General features: G+C 33.6%; 1 protein-coding gene across 6 annotated transcripts in view; it reads right to left on the bottom strand.

Annotated features, from left to right (window-relative positions):
* The window catches only part of Prosap (SH3 and multiple ankyrin repeat domains prosap), a 579703-nt gene that overhangs the window by 533379 nt on the left and 22140 nt on the right, over positions 1-24184 (bottom strand). The window lies entirely within an intron of this gene.

Raw genomic sequence — 24184 nt, 5'->3', positions numbered from 1 at the left:
AAAAAGAAGAAGAAGTCCCAATAAATAAACAAACAAAAAGGTTCTTTTCAATGGAATGTTATTTCCAACAGAGACAATGAAGAATCTTTTATGGCCCCTTTTTGTTGGGAGTACGAAAGTGTTGAAAACATAGGAAATAATAGTAAAATGCCATGTAATGGGATTATTTGACACCGGTGGTGGTGTACTCTCACTTAGAATTCTAATCACAAAGCGAAGAGGTCGTCTCAATAGAGGCTAGGAAGCGGCAGTGTGGATTCGAACAATATTCTTGGAATATTTGTTTGAAAACAAAAAAAAAAGAAATATGTGAACGAGAACACTGTGAACATGTTGATCAGTTCATTAGGATTTCAATACTAGTAATTTGAAGAAACTATGAAAGATCAACAGGGACTTTAGACCTTCAATATTTAGAAATGAAAATCTGGTGTTGCGATTATATAGAAAATGCAACGTGATCACTATTGCTACAGTTGGTAGAATTCTACCAAAAATGGTAGATATTTTACTGTTTGGTAGATTAACAAAATTTTCTATAGAAATAAAATTTTTTGACAAAATTTTCTTTAGCAATAAAATTAAAAAAAAAATTCTGTATAAACAAAATTTTGCAAAAATTTTCTATAGAAACAAAATTTTGCAAAAATTTTCTATATCAATAAAATTTAGCACAAATTTTCAAAAGAAATAAAATTAAATAAAAATCTATAGAAATACAATTTTGCAAAAATTTTTTATATCAACAAAATTTTGCACAGATTTTCAAATAAAATTAAAAAATAATCTATAGAAATAAAATTTTGACAAAATTTTTTAAAGAAATAAAATTTTGACAAAATTTTCTATAGAAATAAAATTTTGAAAAAAATTTCTATAGAAATATAATTTAGACAAAATTTTCTATAGATATAAAATTTTGCAACAATTTTCTATAGAAATAAAGTTTTGCAAAAAATTTCTATATCAATAAAATTTTTCACAAATTTTCTATAGAAATAAAATTTTCAACAATTTTCTATAGAATAAAATTTAAAAAAATATTTCTACAGAAATAAAATTTTGACAAAATTTTCTACAGAAATAAGATTTTGACAAAATTATCTATTAAAATAAAATTTTGAAAAATTTTTCTATAGAAATATAATTTAGACAAAATTTTCTATAGATATAAATTTTTGCAAAAATTTTCTATAGAAAAAAAATTTTGACAAAATTGTCTATAGAAATAAAATTTAAAAAAAAATGTCTATAGAAATAAAATTATGGCAAAATTTCTATAGAAATAAAATTTTGCGAAATTTTGTATAGAAATAAAACTTTGAAAAAATTTATTATAGAAATAAAACTTTGCAAAAATTTTCTATAGAAATAAAATTTTGCAAACATTTTCTATACAAATCAAATTTTAATAAAATTTTCTATTGAAATAAAATGTTGACAAAATTTTCTCTAGAAATAAAATTTTGACAAAATTTTCTAAAGAAATAAAATTTTGACAAAATTTTCTAAAGAAATAAAATTTTTACAAACTTTTCTATAGAAATAAAATTTTGACAAAATAATATAGAAGTAAAATTTTGCAAAAATTTTCTATATCAATAAAATTTTGCACAAATTTTGAAAAGAAATAAAATTAAATAAAAATCTATAGAAATGAAATTTTGCAAAAATTTTTTATATCAATAAAATTTTGCACAAATTTTCAAAAGAAATAAAATTAAAAAATAATCTATAGAAATAAAATTTTGACAAAATTTTCTATAGAAATCAAATTTTGACAAAATTTTCTATTAAAATAAAATTTTGAAAAAATTTTATAATTTAGACAAAATTTTCTATAGATATAAATTTTTGCAAAAATTTTCTATAGAAATAAAGTTTTGCAAAAATTTTCTATATCAATAAAACTTTTCACAAATTTTCTATAGAAATAAAATTTTGCAACAATTATCTATAGAATAAAATTTAAAATAATATTTCTATAGAAATAAAATTTTAACAAAATTTTCTATAGAAATAAGATTTTGAAAATATTTTCTAAAGAAATAAAATTTTGACAAAATTTTCTATAGAAATAAAATTTTAAAAAAATTTATATAGAAATAAAATTTAAAAAAAATGTCTATATAAATAAAATGACGGCAAAATTTCTATAAAATAAAACTTTGCAAACATTTTTTATAGAAATAAAACTTTGCAAAAATTTTCTATAGACTTAAAATTCTGCAAACTTATTCTATACAAATCAAATTTTAATAAAATTTTCTATTGAAATAAAATGTTGACAAAATTTTCTCTAGAAATAAAATTTTGGCAAAATTTTCTAAAGAAATAAAATTTTGACAAAATTTTCTAAAGAAATAAAATTTTGACAAACTTTTCTATAGAAATAAAATTTTGACAAAATTTTTTATAGTAATAAAATTTTGACAAAATTTTCTATAGAAATAAAATGTTGACAAAATTTTCTATAGAAATAAAATTTTGACAAACTTTTCTATAGAAATAAAACTTTGACAAAATTTTCTATAGAAATCAAATTTAAAAAACAAATCTATAGAAATAAAACTTTGACAAAATTTTCTATAGAATTACAATTTTGGCGAAATTTTCTATAGAAATAAAACTTTGCAAAAATTTTCTATAGAAATATTTTTTTTGTTGTATAGTTGAACTTTGCGTATAATTATTTGTAGAGTTGTTGTAATAAAACAAAATAAAATCTTAGTTTTTATAGTGTTTTATTTTTAATTCTTTCCAATATTTCGAACACCATAAAACTAAGATTTTATTTTGTTTTATTACAACATGACCTCAAGCTTTACAAACTCTACAAATAGAAATAAAATTTTGAAAAAATTTCCTACAGAAATAAATTTTTTTACAGAATTTTCTACAGAAATAAAATTTTGATAAAATTTTCTATGGAAATAAAATTTTTATAAAATTTGTATAGAATTAAAATTTTGATAAAATTTCTATAGAAATAAAATTTTGACAAAATCTTGTATACAAAAATTTGACAAAATTTTCTATAGAAATAAAATTTTGACAAAATTTTCTATAGAAATAAAATTTGACAAAATTTTCTATAGAAATAAAATTTGACAAAAATTTAAATTTTGGCGAAATTTTCTATAGAAATAAAATTTTGATAAAATTTGTATAGAATTAAAATCTTTATAAAATTTCTATAGAAATAAAATTTTGACAAAATTTTCTATAAAAACAAATTTAACAAAATTTTCTATAGAAATAAAATTTGACAAAATTTTCTATAGAAATAAAATTTTGACAAAATTTTCTATAGAAATAAAATTTTGACAAAGTTTTCTATCGAAATAAAATTTTGATAAAATTTGTATAGAATTAAAATCTTGATAAAATTTTTATAGAAATAAAATTTTGAAAAAAATTTCTATAAAAAATTTTGACAAAATTTTCTATAAAAAATTTTGACAAAATTGTCTATAAACAAAATTGACAAAATTTTCTTTAGAAATAAAATTTGACAAAATTTTCTATAGAAATAAAATTTTGACAACATTTTCTATAGAAATAAAATTTTGCAAAAATTTTCTATACAAATAACATTTTAACAAAATTTTCTATAGAAATAAAATTTTGGCAAAATTATCTATAGAAATAAATTTTTCTATTGAAATAAAATTTTCTATAAAAGTAAAATTTTGACAAAATTTTCTATAAAAAAAATTTTTGACAAAATTTTCTATAGAAGTAAAATTTTGATAAAATTTTCTATAAAAAAAAATTGACAAAATTTTCTATAGTAATAAAAAATTGATAAAATTTTCTTTTTAAATTTGACAAGCATACTTTTCCTCTGTTGGTTAAGCTACACTTGTAGTTTAGTCAATGCATGGCTTTAAGCTGAGATCAAAAAAAAACAACAATAACGATTGAAGAGAAGCCAACAATAACAAACAAAACGAATGAAAATAGAGGGAGCACGCTCAAAAAACAAACCCAGCCAAATACATTCAAATCGATGATTTGAGTTTGGCAAAGGAAAAGAGATATGCTGGCAAATTTGCTTAGGCAGTAGCCGACTATCAAACCCTTTTTCGGGAGGTTCAAGTGTAGTTCACTTTGGGTTGAGTGAATTACCCGAATTTATTCTGATAATTGGTTGATAGTTTTGCTGCAAGTAGAGGATGCTGATGAGGAATGTGGTAATTCCGAAACAGATGTACATCCAACCATCTTGCAGTCTATAGGGCTTTGCCCAGATAAATTTGACAAGCATACTTTTCCTCTGTTGGTTAAGCTACACTTGTAGTTTAGTCAATGCATGGCTTTAAGCTGAGATAAAAAAAAACAACAATAACGATTGAAGAGAAGCCAACAATAACAAACAAAACGAAAGAAATAAAATTTTGTTAAAATTCGAAACACAATTCAACGGCTATTTTAAAATTATTGCTAGTAGGATCATAATATAATGTTGCTAAAATAAAAAAAATAAAACATTTCTTTCGAAGAAAAACAAAAAAATTGCTCAAAATTTTCAAAATAAAATTTTTTAAATTTTGTAGATTTTTGGTAAAATTTTCTTCAAGTATTGATAGATTATTTTTGGCAGAGTGTAACCGTGATCGTGATTGAGATCGGGTGAAACATATATAGATAATAAAGCTAACCACATGCAAAAGTATGTGGTGTTAACGTTGTGCAATTTTAGTGCAAAATTGCTACACTTTTCTAGTGACAATTTTATGGTCGCTTTTTGGATGTGTCACTAAATGCCAAATTTTTTAGTTTTCTGACACTTTTTTCTTATTTTGTGCCACAATTTATTTTTTATGAAGCCTATTTTGGGAAAAATTAATGTGGATATCGCAATAGCGATTATATTGAAAGCAAGGGGACAATGGTTTGAGACTGCAATTATAAGCAGTGTTACCTTCATGCTTCTTTAGTGGCAAATTTGCCATTCTCTTCTAGTGTTTAAAGTTTTGGGGTTTATGCCGATAAATTCCTTAATTCTATTAATTTCTCTCCCACCTTTTTCTCATGTTAAATGTTTGACAAAATTAATGGTTATCATAGCCGCAATTATGGTGAAAACAAAAGGACAATGGATTGAGACTGAAATAGGATAGAACATATGGAGAGAATAAAGATAACCAGTTGCGGATGTGAACAGTGCTAGCGTTGTTTCCATTTCGTGGCAAATATGCCATTCTTTATTCTAGTAACGAAACTGTTGGGATCACTTTTTGGTTAATTTTTCATCCACTTTTTTCTTATATTGTGGCACAAACTTTTGTCACCTTTTTGAAAACAGTCTGACACCATTTTTCCGTGAATGGCACTCTTTAGTGACACCTTTTAGAAATTCTCAGCGGTAATGCTGGTTGTGAGATATCTGACAAGACTTAAATCCTACACTATGACATCACAAGCCGCTTAGGTCCATCTACTACATCTCGACCAGTTTGAAGGTCCACTATTAGGGCTTAATGTTGGACTATTACTCCATTTAGTAGTTCCCTGATCTAAACCTACTCATATATTCAAATCGGGAATATAATTTTTACAAATAGAATGAAGTCTCCAATGCTTTTGAATAATCGATGGTTTAATAACTAGAAAAGCAATCAAATCCAAATCCATTTGATCAAAACCATTACTATTCCTAGTATGCGAACTGAATAAAAAAAACGAGTCCTTGAACTATTTTTTCCCTTGATTTCAGTTCCAATCATTTTATAAATGCATTGTTTTATGGAATTGCTTTGGCACAACACCAACAATCACCCGCTATGAAATAACACCGTGGCACTCTTCTAAAATCCCATGGCGACTCAATAACTCAATTTGCCCATTTTACTTTTGATTGGTATAGTAAAAGTGATTTTGTTTTTAATGTCCGCCTGTTTTTTTTTATTCCCACAACTATTTTTTGTTCAGTTCTATAACCGCAGAACAAGTTTGAATATTTGTGCTAACACATGAAAATAGCATTAGAACACCCGCATAGGGCCAAGCAATAAAAAACGCTGCTATTGTTTTCACTTTTGTTTTTTGCTAGCGATAGGCAATGCAACAGAACAAAAAAGGGAAGGCAATCGTAAATACAATTTACCCCACGGTGATCCTATTGTGTTGTCAATATTACACACTACCTGTGATTTTATTTTTTATTTCAAGGTACTGCCACTTCATTATATACTGCAAGAAAATTTCAAAATAAACGAAGATCATGAATAGGAAGACAAAAGTCGAAAATCGATTTTTTGTAAAAAAAAACAGCAACAAAACCAGATCGAAAAGTCGAAGTCGTTTTGAAAAGCGAGTCAACTCGACTTTTTAAGTCACCAAATTCGACTTATCGAACTTTAACAAAAAAACAATCGGAATGTGGAATTTTAATTGAAAGGAGAATTTTAATTGAAAGGAGAATATTATGCAGCGTTTTTATATCGAAGATTCATCTGCAAGTCAAAAGTCGACTACTGAATAATCGCTTCCCTAATGAAGAGTAAAACATGTTCACGGTCTTGAGATGATCGACCCTTTGGTGTTTTTGTTGCCTTACTCCTCAAAATTCCCCAGGCGCAAAAGGCCAAAATAGATTGAGATGAGGTGATTTTGGTGGCCATAGGCTAGGTTAGGTTAGGTATTGTGGCGGCCCCATATTTCAGGCTCCGATAGACCCACACTGCCCCACTGCCAACGTCTGGTCCGGCTAAAGAGAAGATCTTCAGGGATGGGGTCAGATCCCCGACATCGATCCGAATTTTCCCATGGATGCATCAAGGTTGGCAGATAATAGAACATGAATGTAGATTCAGCTGATCCCAGAATCTCGAGTCTCGCTAAGGAGATCGATAGGCTTGTGACCACCCATAAGCAAGAAAAGTGGCGTAAGCATTTTGAAGAGTCCAATCTTAGATCCTTGGTTTGTGGTTTGCGATCCATTTCGTTTATGGGCAAACTCCGAAGGGCGATACCCATGTAACGAATTCTTTCTGCAAACAATCGAGCACCCCGTGCAAGAAGAAGGCAAAGGCGATTCTTGAAAATGATCTAGGGAAGGCACTCTTATTACAGAGGAAAGAACGTTTATGAACTTCGGTTAAGATAACTGGGAGCTATTTACCTCGCTAACAGAGTATGATTTTGCCACTGTCAACGTCAGGGCCGTCTGGAGAAAAGTTATTTGGGGATGTCTTGATGAGGTCATGCGAAATATGTATACCAGCGGCTCCATCCAAATTTCCCACGGAACCATCAAGATTGGCAGATAAGAGGGGGGAGATCCGAAAAGTATATATTCCAGGAGTCTCGCCAAGGAGATCGATCGGCTTGAGACCACTAATAAGCAAGAAAAGTGGCGTCAGCATTTGAAGGATCCAAACTTTTGTGGTCTACGATTCCTTTCCACAGAGAGAAGTTCACCAATGTGGTATCACAATGGACTGAATAGTCTAAGCGAGCCTGATACATCGGACTGCCACCTAACCTAAACTAACCTAACCTACGATTCCTTTGGGGGGCAAGCTCCGAAGGGCTATACCCATGTAGAGAATTCTTTCTGCAGACAATTTGTCGAGCACTCCAGACAGTATACCATAGAAGCAGAAAGCGAGTCTTCAAAATTATTTAGGAAGCGGCCGGTTATTCCAGAGAAAAAGAAAGTTTATGAACTTGACGATAAATTTACCTCGCTACCACAATACGAGTTTACCACTGCCCCACTGCCAACGTCAGGGCCAGCTGGAGAAAAGTTCTTCAGGGATGTCTTGAAGAGGTCGAATAAAATATGTATACCAGCGTTTCGGATCCCCGAAATCCATCCGAATTTGTCCATGGCAGCACCAAGCTTGGCAATTAAGAGGAACGAGATCCGGAAAGTATATCTAGTGTAGCTAGTGACCACCCATCAGCGAGAAAAGTGGCATAAACATTTGGAGAAGTACGATCTTGGATCCAAACTGTTGTGGTCTACGATCCATTTCGCTTGGGGGGCAAACTCCGAATGCCGATACCCGTATAGCGAATACTTTTTTGCACACAATTCGTCGAGCACCTTTAGAGGCAAAGGTGAGTCTTGAAATTGCTCTAGGAAGAGGCAACGTTATTCCAGAGAAAATAAAGTTTATGAACTTGGGTGAAGATAAACATAAGCTATTTACCCCGCTAACAGAGTACGAATTTGCCCACTGCCAACGTCAGGGCCGGCTGGAGAGAAATTGTTTAGGGATTTCTTGAAGAGGTCGTGCAAAAGATGTATACCAGCGGGTCGGATTGCCGACATTCATCCGAATTTTCCTATTGAAGCATCAAAATTGGCAGGTAAGAGGGACGAGATCCGGGAAGTTAGGTTAGGTTAGGTTAGGTGGCAGCCCGATGTATCAGGCTCACTTAGACTATTCAGTCCATTGTGATACCACTTTGGTGAACTTCTCTCTTATCACTGAGTGCTGCCCGATTCCATGTTAAGCTCAATGACAAGGGACCTCCTTTTTGTAGCCGAGTCCGAACGGCATTCAAATTGCACTGAAACCACTTAGAGAAGCTTTGAAACCCTCAGAAATGTCACCAGCATTACTGAGGTTGGATAATCCACCGCTGAAAAACTTTTTGGTGTTCAGTCGAAGCAGGAATCGAACCCACGACCTTGTGTATGCAAGGCGGGCATGCTAACCATTGCACCACGGTGGCTCCCATCCGGGAAATTGATCCGGCTGATCCCAGGATCCTAGTTCCGCTAAGGAGATCGACCGGCTTGTGACCACCCATAAGCAAGAAAAGTGGCGTAAGCATTTGGAGGAGTTCGATGTTGGATCCAAACGGTTGTGGTCTACGATCCTTTTTGTTTGGGGGGTAAACTCCGAAGTACGATACCCTTTTGCAGATAATTCGTGCAGCACCCTCAAACAATAGAACGTGCACGCAGAAGGCAAAGGCAAGTCGTCCGTGCACTCAGACAGGATCTGGTGTAGTCATCAGCCACGCGTTTGGATCACACACGCTAAAGGCCGCCAAAAGCTACATAGCAGTTGGCTCAGATATTTTGGCTACGAAGATGATGAAGCACATGTGAGATAATGGCGATAGTCCATACTATCAATGTGTGCTTCAACACTCTCGAAATCCCAGATATCTCGAAATTAGGGAAATATGGTTGCTCCAATTCTGAAACCAGGAAAACAAGCACATCTTGGAGACTCGTATCGGCCAATTACTTTTTCCATCGTCGGTGCTTGCGTTCCGGTGGTCAATCGAATGTGAAATTTTAGTTTAGAAGTTAGTTTCAATACCAGTAACCTGTACTTAACCACCTATGGTAATACACCTTGGATTCAAGTAAACTCTTTTTGTAGTGTATCCCCATTGAGTTTTGCCTACTAAATACTTTGTTGGTGGGTTGTCATCATATCTCAGTATATAAAGAGACTTTTTTTACTTCCATTGTTAACTGGTGATTGTCACAAAGGATTTCAGGTTAGGTAAGGGAGGTACTACGAAAAAAATCGATTTATCGATTTATCCGGTGAGAAGGGAGTGGGACAATATAACTCAATCACATGCAAACAATGAAACACAACAACATCGCTTTAATAGAAAACTTTTACTCTGCAATACTCCCTCACATACTACACTGTTAGAAAAATATGTTTTTCATATGTTCCGATATAAACAAAATGTATTTCGGGCACGATTTTAAACCACAATATATTTAAGTGCGAACATGTAATGTTCCTAAACTAACACTAAATGTTTGGGACATCTATGTTAATATGTTAGAATATATTATGTTTGGGGCATGAATGTTTCATAAAAATCATATGTGTGAATACAAACATATATAAATTTACAAATTTCGACTAAACATACATATGTTGTGATACTTTATTCAAAGCGACAGAGAGAGAGAGAGTATAGAGAGAAATAGAGATGGAAAACGGGAGAGTTGACGAAAGATATCAATATAACACAGCAAAAGAGTCAAAAGAGAACAATTTCTGTGAAACCGCTTGTATGTTGTTTCGGAAAACTGTTTTATGATAAGGCCAAAAATTTGATATGCTTAAGTCTAAATATTATTTAATTTGAATAAAGAGAATAGACATTCGGAACCAAGAGAATAGACATTTGAAAAACAAACAGCATATGTTTTCGCCTTGAGAGCAGCATTTTATGTATGTGTGGACATGTGTTTTGTTTATCATTTTGGCATTATGGGCATAATTTTTTTCTTGGTTCCTTAAAAGAAATCAGGGGTTTTCATAAAAATAGCGAAAGGGCACTATACACTTTTTAGAGTTGGGACAGTAAAATGAAATAAAAAAACAAACTTTAGTTCCTCTTTAGTAGTCCACGAGGAGTTGACGGACACCATCAAATATAAAAGCGGGCATTAAGTTCGAGTTTTACAGCTAAAACAATTTAAAAAGTTTATTTTCTTTAAAATGAATTATTAAGAAAAATAAAAGGAAATTTAGAGCGATGGTGTTAAATGCTAGTAAAAAACTTTTCACTCCTAAATAAATTTATGTTTATATTATAAAATTATGTATGTATGTTTATACTCGTCTCCACGTTCTTCTTTTGTTAGTTTTTGAATTCCTTCCAAATTTTAAAGTTTTGTCCAAAAACAGTTTTTTATTACAAAATTGTTATTTTTGCAATAAAAAATAATATTTTATCCAAAAATCAGTCAATTTCGTTTATATCAAGCACTGTTACTGACTATAAATCTTTAATAACGCACATTTCGAAGTTTCATTTAAAAAAAAATAATATAGTATAAATATAAATGTGTAAATTAAAAAAAAAAAAAAAAATGTTCGGTCGGAGCAGGGATTGAACCCACGACCCTTTGCATGCAAGGCAGACATGCTAACCACTGCTCCACGTGGCAAACAAATGTATGTTTCTGTTAAATAATGTTATGTTTGCATGGGCTCGTGGGCGCTGTAAACTATGCTATATAAATGTAACTTAAAACGATAATTATCTACTGGTGACTATAACAGCTACGTAGCCCAGTGGATAGTGTGTTGGCTTACAAACTGTATGGTCCTCGGTTCGATTCTCCGTGCAGGCGAAAGGTAAAATTTAAAAAATTTATAAAAGTGAATAATTTCTTCAACATTATTTGTATTACAGAAAAAGGTGCCAATAACTAAAAAATTTCGTGGAAGTGAAAATTACGAGTATGTTAGGGAATGAGCACAATCGTGTTTGGGAAAAATTCTTCCAAGCATATAATATTTTTGGCTCAAAATGCTTCCAAACATATAATATGTTCACATAAAACAAACATATTAATGTTTCGGCAGTATGCAATAATATATGTGCTTCCTGCAAAATATGTTTGGAACATATGTTAAAGAAGCGATTTTTTTTGAGGGTGTACCCAGCACAAATCAGGCCACATGTATGAGAGCCATAATGGTGATGATGATGATGATGAGGAAAATGCAGAGCCAACAACAATATAGGAAAAAGGCAGCTTATTTTTCATTTCTCTATTCTCAATACAAATACTTTGTTCTACACTGTTAGAAAAATATGTTTTTCATATGTTCCGATATAAACAAAATGTGTTTCGGGCACGATTTTAAACCACAATATATTTAAGTGCGAACATGTAATGTTCCTAAACTAACACTAAATGTTTGGGACATCTATGTTAATATGTTAGAAAATATTATGTTTGGGGCATGAATGTTTCATAAAAATCATATGTGTGAATACAAACATATATAAATTTACAAATTTCGACTAAACATACATATGTTGTGATATTTTATTCAAAGCGACAGAGAGAGTATAGAGAGAAATAGAGATGGAAACCGGGAGAGTTGACGAAAGATATCAATATAACACAGCAAAAGAGTAAAAAAAGAACAATTTCTGTGAAACCGCTTGTATGTTGTTTCGGAAAACTGTTTTATGATAAGGCCAAAAATTTGATATGTTTAAGTCTAAATATTATTTAATTTGAATAAAGAGAATATACATTCTGAACCAAGAGAATAGACATTTGAAAAACAAACAGCTTATGTTTTCGCCTTGAGAGCAGCATTTTATGTATGTGTGGACATGTGTTTTGTTTATCATTTTGGCATTATGGGCACAATTTTTTTCTTGGTTCTTTAAAAGAAATCAGGGGTCTTCATAAAAATAACGAAAGGGCACTATACTCTTTTTAGAGTTGGGACAGTTAAATGAAATAAGGAGGAAATAGTGAAAAATTACACAGTAAAATGTAAAAAAACAAACTTTAGTTCCTCTTTATTAAAAAGTAGTCCACGAGGAGTTGACGGACACCATCAAATATAAAAGCGGGCATTAAGTTCGAGTTTTACAGCTAAAACAATTTAAAAAGTTTATTTTCTTTAAAATGAATTATTAAAGAAAAATAAAAGGAATTTTAGAGCGATGGTGTTAAATGCTAGTAAAAAACTGTTCACTCCTAAATAAATTTATGTTTATATTATAAAATTATGTATGTATGTTTATACTCGACTCCACGTTCTTCTTTTGTTAGTTTTTGAATTCCTTCCAAATTTTAAAGTTTTGTACAAAAACAGTTTTTTATTACAAGATTGTTATTTTTGCAAAAAAATAATATTTTATCCAAAAATCAGTCAATTTCGTTTATATCAAGCACTGTTACTGACTATAAATCTTTAATAACGCACATTTCGAAGTTTCATTTAAAAAAAAAATAATATAGTATAAATATAAATGTTAAATTAAAAAAAAAAAAACAAAAAAAAAATGTTCGGTCGGAGCAGGGATTGAACCCACGACCCTTTGCATGCAAGGCAGACATGCTAACCACTGCTCCACGTGGCAAACAAATGTATGTTTCTGTTAAATAATGTTATGTTTGCATAGGCTCGTGGGCGCTGCAAACTATGCTATATAAATGTAACTTAAAACGATAATTATCTACTGGTGACTATAACAGCTACGTAGCCCAGTGGATAGTGTGTTGGCTTACAAACTGTATGGTCCTCGGTTCGATTCTCCGTGCAGGCGAAAGGTAAAATTTAAAAAATTTATAAAAGTGAATAATTTCTTCAACATTATTTGTATTACAGAGAAAGGTGCCAATAACTAAAAAATTTCGTGGAAGTGAAAATTACGAGTATGTTAGGGAATGAGCACAATCGTGTTTGGGAAAAAGTGTTCCAAGCATATAATATTTTTGGCTCAAAATGCTTCCAAACATATAATATGTTCACATAAAACAAACATATTAATGTTTCGGCAGTATGCAATAATATATGTGCTTCCTGCAAAATATGTTTGGAACATATGTTAAAGAAGCGATTTTTTTTGAGGGTGTAGGCAAAACACTTCCATTTGTGTGTGTGTGTGTTTAAGTGTTTGTGTATTTAATGGCTTGGATTTTTCTGGCCTCTTTTGAATGGAAAGTTTCTAGAGAAACTAATGGAGAACAAAAGGCTCTAAGAGATACACATACATAGGAAATATAGAGAAAAAAGAGAGAGAAAAAGAGACTAAACAAAATACATTTAATTTAGAACAAGGATAAAAAGTATGAGATGCATGCATTCTTTAATTCAAGAGGACTAGGTAAGGTCATACTTCGTCTATAGAACTTGGTTCGAATTTTTAAGTAGCAGCTGAATGTCGTCAACATAACGCCTCAGATCAGCATGCCCGCCATGCATACAGAAGATCATTGATTTGCGGCAAAAGATCGCTTGAGTCGTCTTGCCCGAAATTGTTCGCATGGGAAAGCTCTCGTCACAATAAGATTGACGCTGTTAAACATAAATCCGAGGAAATTTCTGAGTCGTTCCGACACAGCACTGATCCACATATACACTCCGGAGACCTAATTCAAGTCGCATAAGTGCAATGGGAATCGGCGTGGTACAAGCCCGCCTTGCATACATAGGTTCGAGGGTTCAACTCTAGTTTCGATCGAACGCCAAAAATTTTTCAGCGGCTGATTATAGCCTCTAATTCTGATGACATTTCAGAGTGTTTCAAAGCTTCTCTAAGTGATTTCACCGAAATGTGGAACGCCGTTCGGACTCGGCTATAAAAAGGAGGTCCCTTGTCATTGAGTTTAACATGGAAACGGGCAGCACTCAGTGATAAGAGAGATATTCACCATTGTGGTATCACAATGGACTGAATAGTCTAAGTGAGCCTGAAATATCGGGCTTCCACCCAATGAGCCCAGTGAATGGGCTCTGCAGAAGGCGGAAACCGTCCATCTATCATACATTCAAACGAAAAGGTTTCTAAGCTCAGCAAAAAGGCATCGATAGGTGGTTTTCGTCACCTACTTTACGGGAAATGGATCAACCCCAGGACCGGTACAAAACTAGTCCCTGGTGTTTATGAACCAGTTCCAGTTCTGGTCAAAACGTATGGAACGTAGCGGTCACTTTAACATGGATTTGTCATTGACGGGGTAAATTTACACCTTAAGACACGTCTTAGACTAATTTCGAAGGACGCGTCCTAGGACAACTTATCCCACCTCAGTAATGCTGGTGACATTTCGGAGGATTTCAAAGCTTCTCTAAGTGGTTTCACTGCAATGTGGAACGCCGTTCGGACTCGGCTATAAAAAGGAGGTCCCTTGTCATTGAGCTTAACATGGAATCGGGCAGCACTCAGTGATAAGAGAGAAGTTCACCAATGTGGTATCACAATGGACTGAATAGTCTAAGTGAGCCTGATACATCGGGCTGCCACCTAACCTAACCTAACCTAACCTAGGACAACTTAGTAGAATTACTCCATAGACAGGTCCTCATGAAATAATCTGCGACAAGCTGTCCACCTTTAGAATATATAGAAAAATAGACTATTCTGATGATTGTGTTCCAGAAAATGGGTAGTTCTTTTCCTTTAGTTTCAATTTGCACCAAATCCCCTAGGGTATTTACAGGTTTCGTTGGAGTGGAGACTTCGTAAGACTTCCTTTGAAAACAAAATGATGAAAAGTGACTAGCTCTGAAGCAGACATATTTCTCTGACTGTAGACTACATAAATCGACATTGTGAACATGTCATTAGAGAAAGTTTTCAGTTTTTCTTTTTGCTTCGTTTTTTGCATAGGAGCAAAATAAAATAAATCCAAGGACTTTTCTGCATTATTAACAACAAACTGTGAACTACAATACGAACCAAAGAATATTGTGTCGAAGAGTGTCCTACTTCTCCAAAATGTTTTCTTTTGCTGTGATAATAGGATATCGACTCGATAGACAAATGCAAGCCAAGGTTGATGTTAATTTTACCCTATTGCAAAAGTTTCCATTTGCAATGTTAAATTGTTTATTCCAAAGGCGTCATAAATTCAGATTTAATAGCTAAATTGTTGGAAATTTTCTACAGACTATATAATGAAATAAGAGATGAATTATTCACCAACCAATTTGGTAATTTCATTCAGCAACAGCTTTGAGTATTTAACTCTCCATAGAGCGTAACAATTTTTATGAAGTAACGTCTTTTTTTTTTTGCTTTGCTTTGCTTTCAAACAGAAGCCGCCACCTTCACCATAGGTGCTCTAATAATTCCCATTTGTTTATATTTATCATAATATTTATTTAATTTACAAGGTCTTTATTGTGATCATAAAGCAGAACGCTTAGAGTAATGAAATACTCACAGTTTTTTGTTTTTCATCTAATAATTACTCGCCAAACGAACCGCCACATGGCAATGGGTGGCAAATGACGTTTAGGTCTTTTGTTTGGTATTCTCTTCAAACACAGATGACATTTTCTAGTTAATCAGTCATGTCATAAATTATGTAAAAATTTTCTTTTGATCTATGGCGTCTATGTGGTTAAATTTCCTTATGACAAAGTATTTTTGCAATTCAATTTTCGTGAGAAGACCTTGAAAAGGGTTTATCGTAAATGGTCATAAAGATTTTTTTTCTTTGAAATAGGTTAGCATTTATGAAGGCCATATATTTGAGAGAGTTCTAATTGGTTACAAGTGATTTTTAATTCCATAAAATATACGAGAGGATTTTTTTAGTACCGATTAGATATGCCGGGATTAGTTACCATGGTTACCTGTAGTAACAGGCACTTTTGTCTATCTTGTCCATTGTGATACCGCAAGTGGTGAATTTCATTCTTATCAAAGATTGTTTCCGGGTTCTATGGTTAAATCATGCTAGATAATGAACCTTCTTCAAGGAGTTGAGTGCGAAACCACTTACAAAAGCTTTAGAAATATGTAGAATTTCATCGGAATTCAATGGCTTCAAACATGTTCGCAATTAAACCAGCATGATTTTGATTAATACAAATAATGGGCATAAGAAAAAGTTTAGAAGTATTTGAATCGAAGCCGACTCTGAAAGGGAACAGACAGAGACTTATACGCGTAATAACAGGTTAGCTGATAAGTCCCCGGTCTGACAAAGAAAAACACTTTTTTTTTGTCAAAATTCGTTTTTATTATTCAACATAGTTCCCTTCAAGAGCGATACAACGATTATAACGACCTTAGGTTAGGTTAGGTTAAAGTGGCAGCCCGATTAAATTTCAGGCTCACTTAGACTATTCAGTCCATTGTGATACCACATTTAACTAAAAGTACCTATTACATATGGGCACTTCTAGTCTTAACCACTGAACCTTCTCTATTATTTACTTTTGTGGAACCAACCAGATTGCTCCAAAAACATTAACAAACTGCTTAAGTTAACGTTTTCCAGGTCAGCCAGTAATCTAAAGCTATATGCTCCTAAAATTCGCTTACGCCTTACACAAAAAGCAGGACACTCACACAAGAGGTGTTTAATTGATTCCTTTTCCTCCACGTCATGACAGCTTATACAATAGTCATTATACTTCGCACCTATAGTTTTTGCAAATTCGCCTATCAGGCAGCGACCCGTTATAGCAGATATTAGGAGTGCTATCTGACGCCTTGAGAACACTAGCATATGTAGTGTGCGGTTTAAGTTTAAATGGGGCCATATTTGCTTGGTGTCGTTACAACCCTTGCAATTTTCCCATCGAATATTGGCCATCATAACAGCCTTCTCACGCAGTAAGAGCTTGCAGGTGGCCAGAGGCATACCAACAGATTCTAGTTCCCCTGGAATATGTAAGGTAGTTCCTAGCCTTGCTAACACATCTGCTTCACAGTTCCCCGGTATGTTCCTATGACCAGGCACCCATATTAGGTGAATATTGTACTGCTCAGCCATCTCGTTGAGAGATTTGCGGCAGTCTATGGCCGTTTTTGAGATAAGAAACACAGAGTCCAAGGATTTTATTGCAGGTTGACTGTCTGAGTATATATTAATACCAATATTTGTTGGAACATTACTTCTCAGCCAATTCACCACCTCTCTTATTGCCAATATTTCAGCCTGAAAAACACTACAGTGATTAGGCAATCTTTTCGCTATTCGAATTTCCAGATCTTTAGAATATACTCCGAACCCCACTTGTCCATTCAATTTGGAGCCATCAGTATAGAAATCTATATATCTTTTATTCCCCGGGGTCTGTGTACACCACGCCTCACTGTTGGAAATTAGAGTTTCAAACTTTTTGTCGAAAAGTGGTTTTGCCAGGGTGTAATCCACTACGTTAGGCACATCTGGCATTACTTTGAGGACCGAACTATGACCGTACATTTTTTCCGACCACAGCGATAGCTCGCGCAACCGCACAGCTGTTGTTGCAGCTGACTGTTTGGCCAAAATGTCTAAAGGCAATAGATGTAGCATTACATTAAGGGAGTCTGTTCCTGTCTTACTAAATGCGCCTGAGATACATAAGCTCGCCATACGCTGAACTTTATCTAAACAAGTCGGTTTCTGAAGTGCCGGCCACCAGACTACAACACCATATAGCATTATAGGTCTAATCACTGCCGTGTATAGCCAATGCACAATTTTTGGTCTTAGTCCCCACTTTTTTCCTATTGCCTTTTTGCACGAGTACAAAGCTACCGTGGCTTTTCTCGCCCTCTCTTCAATATTAAGCCTAAAATTCAGCTTCCTGTCCAAAATAACGCCAAGGTATTTTGCACACTCACCAAAGGGAATTTCAGTACCCCCTAAGGAAATGGGCCTAACCGTGGGAGTTTTTCGATCTTTGCAGTACATGACTATTTCTGTCTTTGCTGGATTTACACCAACCTTCCAATTTTTTGATACCATTTTGGTAGTACTCCTTCGGTTTTGCCTCAAAATAGGCCTCAGTTTCGGCAATCACCTCTTCATTGCAGCCAAATTCTTTCCCTGCGAGCATCCTTTTGAGGTCTGAGAACAAGAAAAAGTCGCTAGGGGCCAGATCTAGAGAATACGGTGGGTGGGGAAGCAATTCGAAGCCCAATTCATGAATTTTTGCCATCGTTCTCAATGGCTTGTGGCACGGTGCGTTGTCTTGGTGGAACAACACTTTTTTCTTCTTCATAGGGGGCCGTTTTGTCGTGATTTTGACCCTCAAACGCTCCAATAATGTCATATAATAGTCACTGTTGATGGGTTTCCCCTTCTCAAGATAATCGATAAAAATTATTCCATGCGCATCCCAAAAAAACAGAGGCCATTACTTTGCCAGCGGACTTTTGAGTCTTTCCACGCTTCGGAGACGGTTCACCGGTCGCTGTACACTCAGCCGACTGTCGATTAGACTCAGGAGTGTAGTGATGGAGCCATGTTTCATCCATTGTGACATATCGATGGAAAAACTTGGGTGTATTACGAGTTAACAGCTGCAAACACCGCTCAGAATCATCAACACGTTGTTGTTTTTGGTCAAATGTGAGCTCGCGCGGCACCCATTTTGCACAGAGATTCCGCGTATCCAAATATTGATATGCGGAATCCGTGCTCATTTCATACCAATCCATTATTATTGATTTCCCTGGGGCAGAGTCCGGAAACTCATTATCAAGCCAAGTTTTTGCATCCACCGTATTTTTTCCCTTCAGAAAACAGTATTTTATCAAAACACGAAATTCATTTGTTTCCATTTTTTTCACAATAACAAAAGTTGCTTCACAAAAGACGCTCTATCTCACAAACTAATTGACTTACAGACGTCAAATTTTGACACGAATCATTTGAAAGTTGGTACTATATAAAAATAATATGCATTTAATACTAGCGACGCCATCTATGTGTCAGACCGGGGACTTATCAGCCAACCTGTTATTTAGTAACACTGAGACTTTTGGGGCTAGTTTTTCTCCACTGAGTTTTTTAATCAACAGTTCCATCGTTGGGTTCTTTGCATATACAGTTTCTCCACTTCCGTGTGCTTATTTCTCCCACCACTCACCATTTACTTGGATATACAGTTCCATCCCTGGATACAAAGATTCCCCAATGAGTTTTTCGGATGTACACTAGGGTTTTCAGATCTACAGCTTCCCCTCCGATCAATGAGTTCTCCACTGAACTCTTTCGATCTACATTTCCTCTGCTGAGGGTTTACCATGAACAGTCCCCCACAGAGTTCTTTGAATCTAAATGTTCCCCACTGACTTCTTCGGATCCACAGTACCTACACTGAGCTCTTCGGCTCTACAATTTCCACACTGAGCTCTTTGGATCTACAGTTCCACCACTGAGTTCTTCGAATCAACACGTTCTCCACTGAGCTCTTTGGATGAGTTTTTACGATGAGTTCTTGGGATCTACAGTTTCCCCTCCGATCAATAAGTTCTCCACTGAACTCTTTCGATCTACATTTCCTCCGCTGAGGTTTTACAATGAACAGTTTCCCCCACAGAGTTCTTTGAATCTAAATGTTATCCACTGACTTCTTCGGATACACACTGCCTCTGAGTTCTTGGCTCTACATTTTTTCGCATTTACAGTTCCACCACTGAGTTCTTCGAATCAACAAGTTTTCCATCGAGCTCTTTGGATGAGTTCTTGGGATCCATAGTTCCTACTCTTAATTCTTCGGATCTACAGTTCATTCACTGAATTTTTCTAATTTAGATCTACCGCATAGAGTTCTTCTACAGTTTCCCTACTAAGCTTTACGGATCTACAGTTCGCCCACATAGTTCTTCGGATCTGCAGTTCTCCCAACGAGGTCTTCGGATCTTCCTCCTCTGAGTTCTCCCCATAAATACGTTCCTCGAATCTACAACTAAGTTGTTGCAGTTCATCCACTTCTTCGGATTACTACGTCCTCTACAGTTTCTCCACAGAGTTCTTCGGATTAAAAGTTACATCAATGAGTTCTTCGCATCTGCTGTTTCCCCATACGGAGCTTTTCAGATCCACAGGTTCTCCACTGAGTGTTCGGATCAATGGGATCTCCATTGAGCTTTTTGGATCTATAGTTCCCCCACCGAGTTGTTGCGCAGTTCCTCTACTGAGTTCTCCGGATCAAGAGGTTTACCAGTGAGCTCTTCGGATCTAGAATTAACCTGGAGAGTAAGACGACAGTCATGATGGCAGCGGGAGTAATGACCTCACTGAGGTTTTACGCAGTTACTCCAATGAGTTCTTCGGATGCGCAGTTCCATCACTGAGTTCTTCGGTGGCACATAAATACTTTGTTCGGATCTACAGTTCCACCACTGAATTTTTCGTTTCCATAGGATATCCACTGAGCTCTTTGGATCCACAGTTCTCCCATTGAGTTAGTTCAATGAAAAGTTCCATCACTGACTTGTTTGGATCCACAATTCTCCATTGAGTTTCTCGTATTTGCAGTCCCCCACTGAGTTCTTCGGAATTTTTCGGATCAATATGTTCTGCACTTAGCTCTATGGATCTACAGTTCTACCACTGAGGTTTTCGGATCAATAGGTTCTCCACTTAGCTCTATGGATCTACAGTTCCTCCACTGACTTTCTACGATGAAATGTTCCCCCAAAGAATTTATGGGATTCACTGTTCCACCACTGAGTTCTTCGAACCTATAGTTCTCATTATAAGTTCTCACGATAAATAACTTTGTCGGATGTAGAGTTTCCCACTGAGTTCTTAGGATCCACAGTTCCTCCACTGAGTTCTTCGGATCACTAGTTACCGCTCTGGGTCTTCCAGCAATTATGTTTTTTGGATCAATAGTTCATTCTCATAATTCTTCGGATCTAATGTTCCCTCAAATGAGTTCTTCAAATTAACAATTCCATGAGTGAATTCCTTGGCTCTACAGTTTCCAGGCCGATTTCTTAGATTTACAGTTCTTGGGATAGCATGCTCACCTTGCATACATAGGGTGATGGGTTCAACCCCAGTTTCGACCGAACACCAAAATTTTTTCAGCAGTGGATTATGCCCTATCAGTAATGCTGATGACATTTCTGAGTGTTTCAAAGCTTCTCTAAGTAGTTTCAATGTGTAACGCCGTTTGGACTCTGCTATAAAAAGTAGGTCACTTGTCAAGTAACTAAGACTAGCAATAGCAAAGCTGAAGCCCATCCATGTTTACGATGCCGCAAGAACAACTAACTATAGGCACCAGAAACCAACTAAAACCCAATGATCTCTTCCATTCTCGACAATCCACGAATACAGAAGTTCTTGATCAACGAGAAATCGACGATTCGCAATATTCCTGATCCACTATATCACACTTCTCTTGGTCTGACTCTGTTGCAGATATCAAATTTGAATTTTGCTTTATGCACTTTCTTAGTCCATCATTTCCAGATACCGATATTAAGCGGAAAATATCGTTTCCTCTAAGTCTCATGTCAACGGATAGTTAGACAATGAACAAAATAGATAAGAACACTACAAGGACATGTTTTTAAAAACAATCATTGGATCCTCTGTGATATTCTGCAGGTTTTGCTCATCAGAGAAATATAACCGAAAACATTCCACATATCACTATTCAATATTAAGGATACCATTATCCGATACCTTCCCAATATAATCTCCCTATGTTCCATAGAGATAACGAAAAATCCTTGGGTTCATTCATCATAGTTGGACCACATAATGAAACCACCACTTTTGCACTCGATATAATCGATATTTTATTTATGAATCATTTTAGCTTGAATAGCTTCAAGGTATGGAAATGGGGTAAGCGATGCGGCATGAGGTTTTGTCCCACCCCCAATAAAACCCATCAAACAGCCACTTTCCATGATAATATAACGATGCTGTTATGCACGTGTTGGTCATTAGTTACTCTAGTCATATTCCCTATATTCATCAGACATTAGCTGGAAATTAAATGAAGCCTTTGGCGTTCAAACACCAACAAGTTTCTATGCAAACATTGAGAATTCACAGGAAATGCCAATCGTCTTTGCTACTGCGTCCATCTATTTGCCAATATTGTGGCAATTATTAACAATAACGATAGCTTTTGACTTTCCGTATTTTTTTCTCTTCTTTTTGACAAGGGATGGTGTTTCAATAGGCTAAGAGCATTATAAATGAGGTGGGGGAGGAAAAAGATTAAAAACGTGATGTTCATTCCCAAACTGGATGTTTCTGTCGGCGCATAAAGACTACTAGATTTTAGTATCGGCTATAAATATGTTTAGTATAAGCAAGAAGAACTATTTGCAGATAGTTAAATAGCATAATAGGATTTGGCAAATGTACGTATGTCCATATACAAAGGCAAAGGATAATCGTTATTAATGCCTTCGAAATAACTAAAACAATTTATTAGATGGCAAATGTATTCTTAACGTGAGAGTAATTTCAGATTAATATCAATTTTTTTTTGCATTGCGAAAATACGATTACTTAAATCAAAATATTTTTCCTATAGAAATAAAATTTTTGACAAAATTTTCTATAGAAATTTTCTATTTTCTATAGAAATAAAATTTTGACAAACTTGTCTATATATAAAAATTTTGACAAAATTTTCTATATATATAAAAATTTTGACAAAATTTTCTATAGAAATAACATTTTGACAAAATTTTCTATAGAAATAAAATTTTGACAAAATTTTCTATATATATATAAAAATTTTGACAAAATTTTCTATAAAAATAAAATCTTGATAAAATTTTCTATAAAAAAAAAAAATCTTGATAAAATTTTCTTTAGAAATAAAATGTTGACAAAATTTTCTATAGAAATAAAATTTTAACAAAATTTTCTATAGAAATAAAATTTTGACAAAACTTTCTATAGAAATAAAATTTTGACAAAATTTTCTATAGAAATAACATTTTGACAAAATTTTCTATATAAATAAAATTTTGACAAAATTTTCTTTAGAAATAAAATTTTGACAAAATTTTCTATAAAAATACAATTTTGACAAAATTTTCTATGTATATAAAAATGTTGACAAAATTTTCTATAGATTTAAAAATGTTGATTTTTTCAATTTGTATTTTATACAAATAAAATTTTAACCCAATTTTCTATAGAAATAAAATATTGCAAATCTTTTCTATAGAAATAAAATTTTGACAAAATTTTCTATAAAAATAAAATTTTGACACCATGGTGCAATGGTTAGCATGCCCGCCTTGCACACACAAGGTCGTGGGATCGATTCCTGCTACGACCGAACACCAAAAAGTTTTTCAGCGGTGGATTATCCCACCTCAGTAATGCTGGTGACATTTCTGAGGGTTTCAAAGCTTCTCTAAGTGGTTTCACTGCAATGTGGAACGCCGTTCGGACTCGGCTATAAAAAGGAGGTCCCTTATCATTGAGCTTAACATGGAATCGGGCAGCACTCAGTGATAAGAGAGAAGTTCACCAATGTGGTATCACAATGGACTGAATAGTCTAAGTGAGCCTGATACATCGGGCTGCCACATAACCTAACCTAACCTAACCTTCTATATATATAAAAATTTTGACAAAATTTTCTATATATTTAAAAATTTTGATTTTTTGAATTTGTATTTTATACAAATAAAATTTTAACCAAATTTTCTATAGAAACAAAATATTGTCAATATTTTCTATAGAAATAAAATTTTGACAAAATTTTCTATAGAAATGAAATTTTGATAAAATTTTCTATAGAAATAAAATAATATTTTGCTATAGAAACAAAATGTTGACAAAATTGTCTATAGAAATAAAATTTGGAGAAAATTTTCTACAGAAATAAAATGTTGACAAAATTTTCTATAGAAAAAAAAAATTGACAAAATTTTCTATACAAATAAAAGTTTTCAAAACTTTTCTATAGAAATAAAATTTTTACAAAATTTTCTAAAGGAATAAAATTTTGACAAAATTTTCTATAGAAAT

Source organism: Haematobia irritans, chromosome 5 (genome assembly GCF_050003625.1).
Source record: "Haematobia irritans isolate KBUSLIRL chromosome 5, ASM5000362v1, whole genome shotgun sequence".
Lineage (NCBI taxonomy): Eukaryota > Metazoa > Arthropoda > Insecta > Diptera > Muscidae > Haematobia > Haematobia irritans.
The sequence above is the reverse complement of the archived record's forward strand: the minus strand, read 5'-3'. Positions and strand labels throughout refer to the sequence as shown.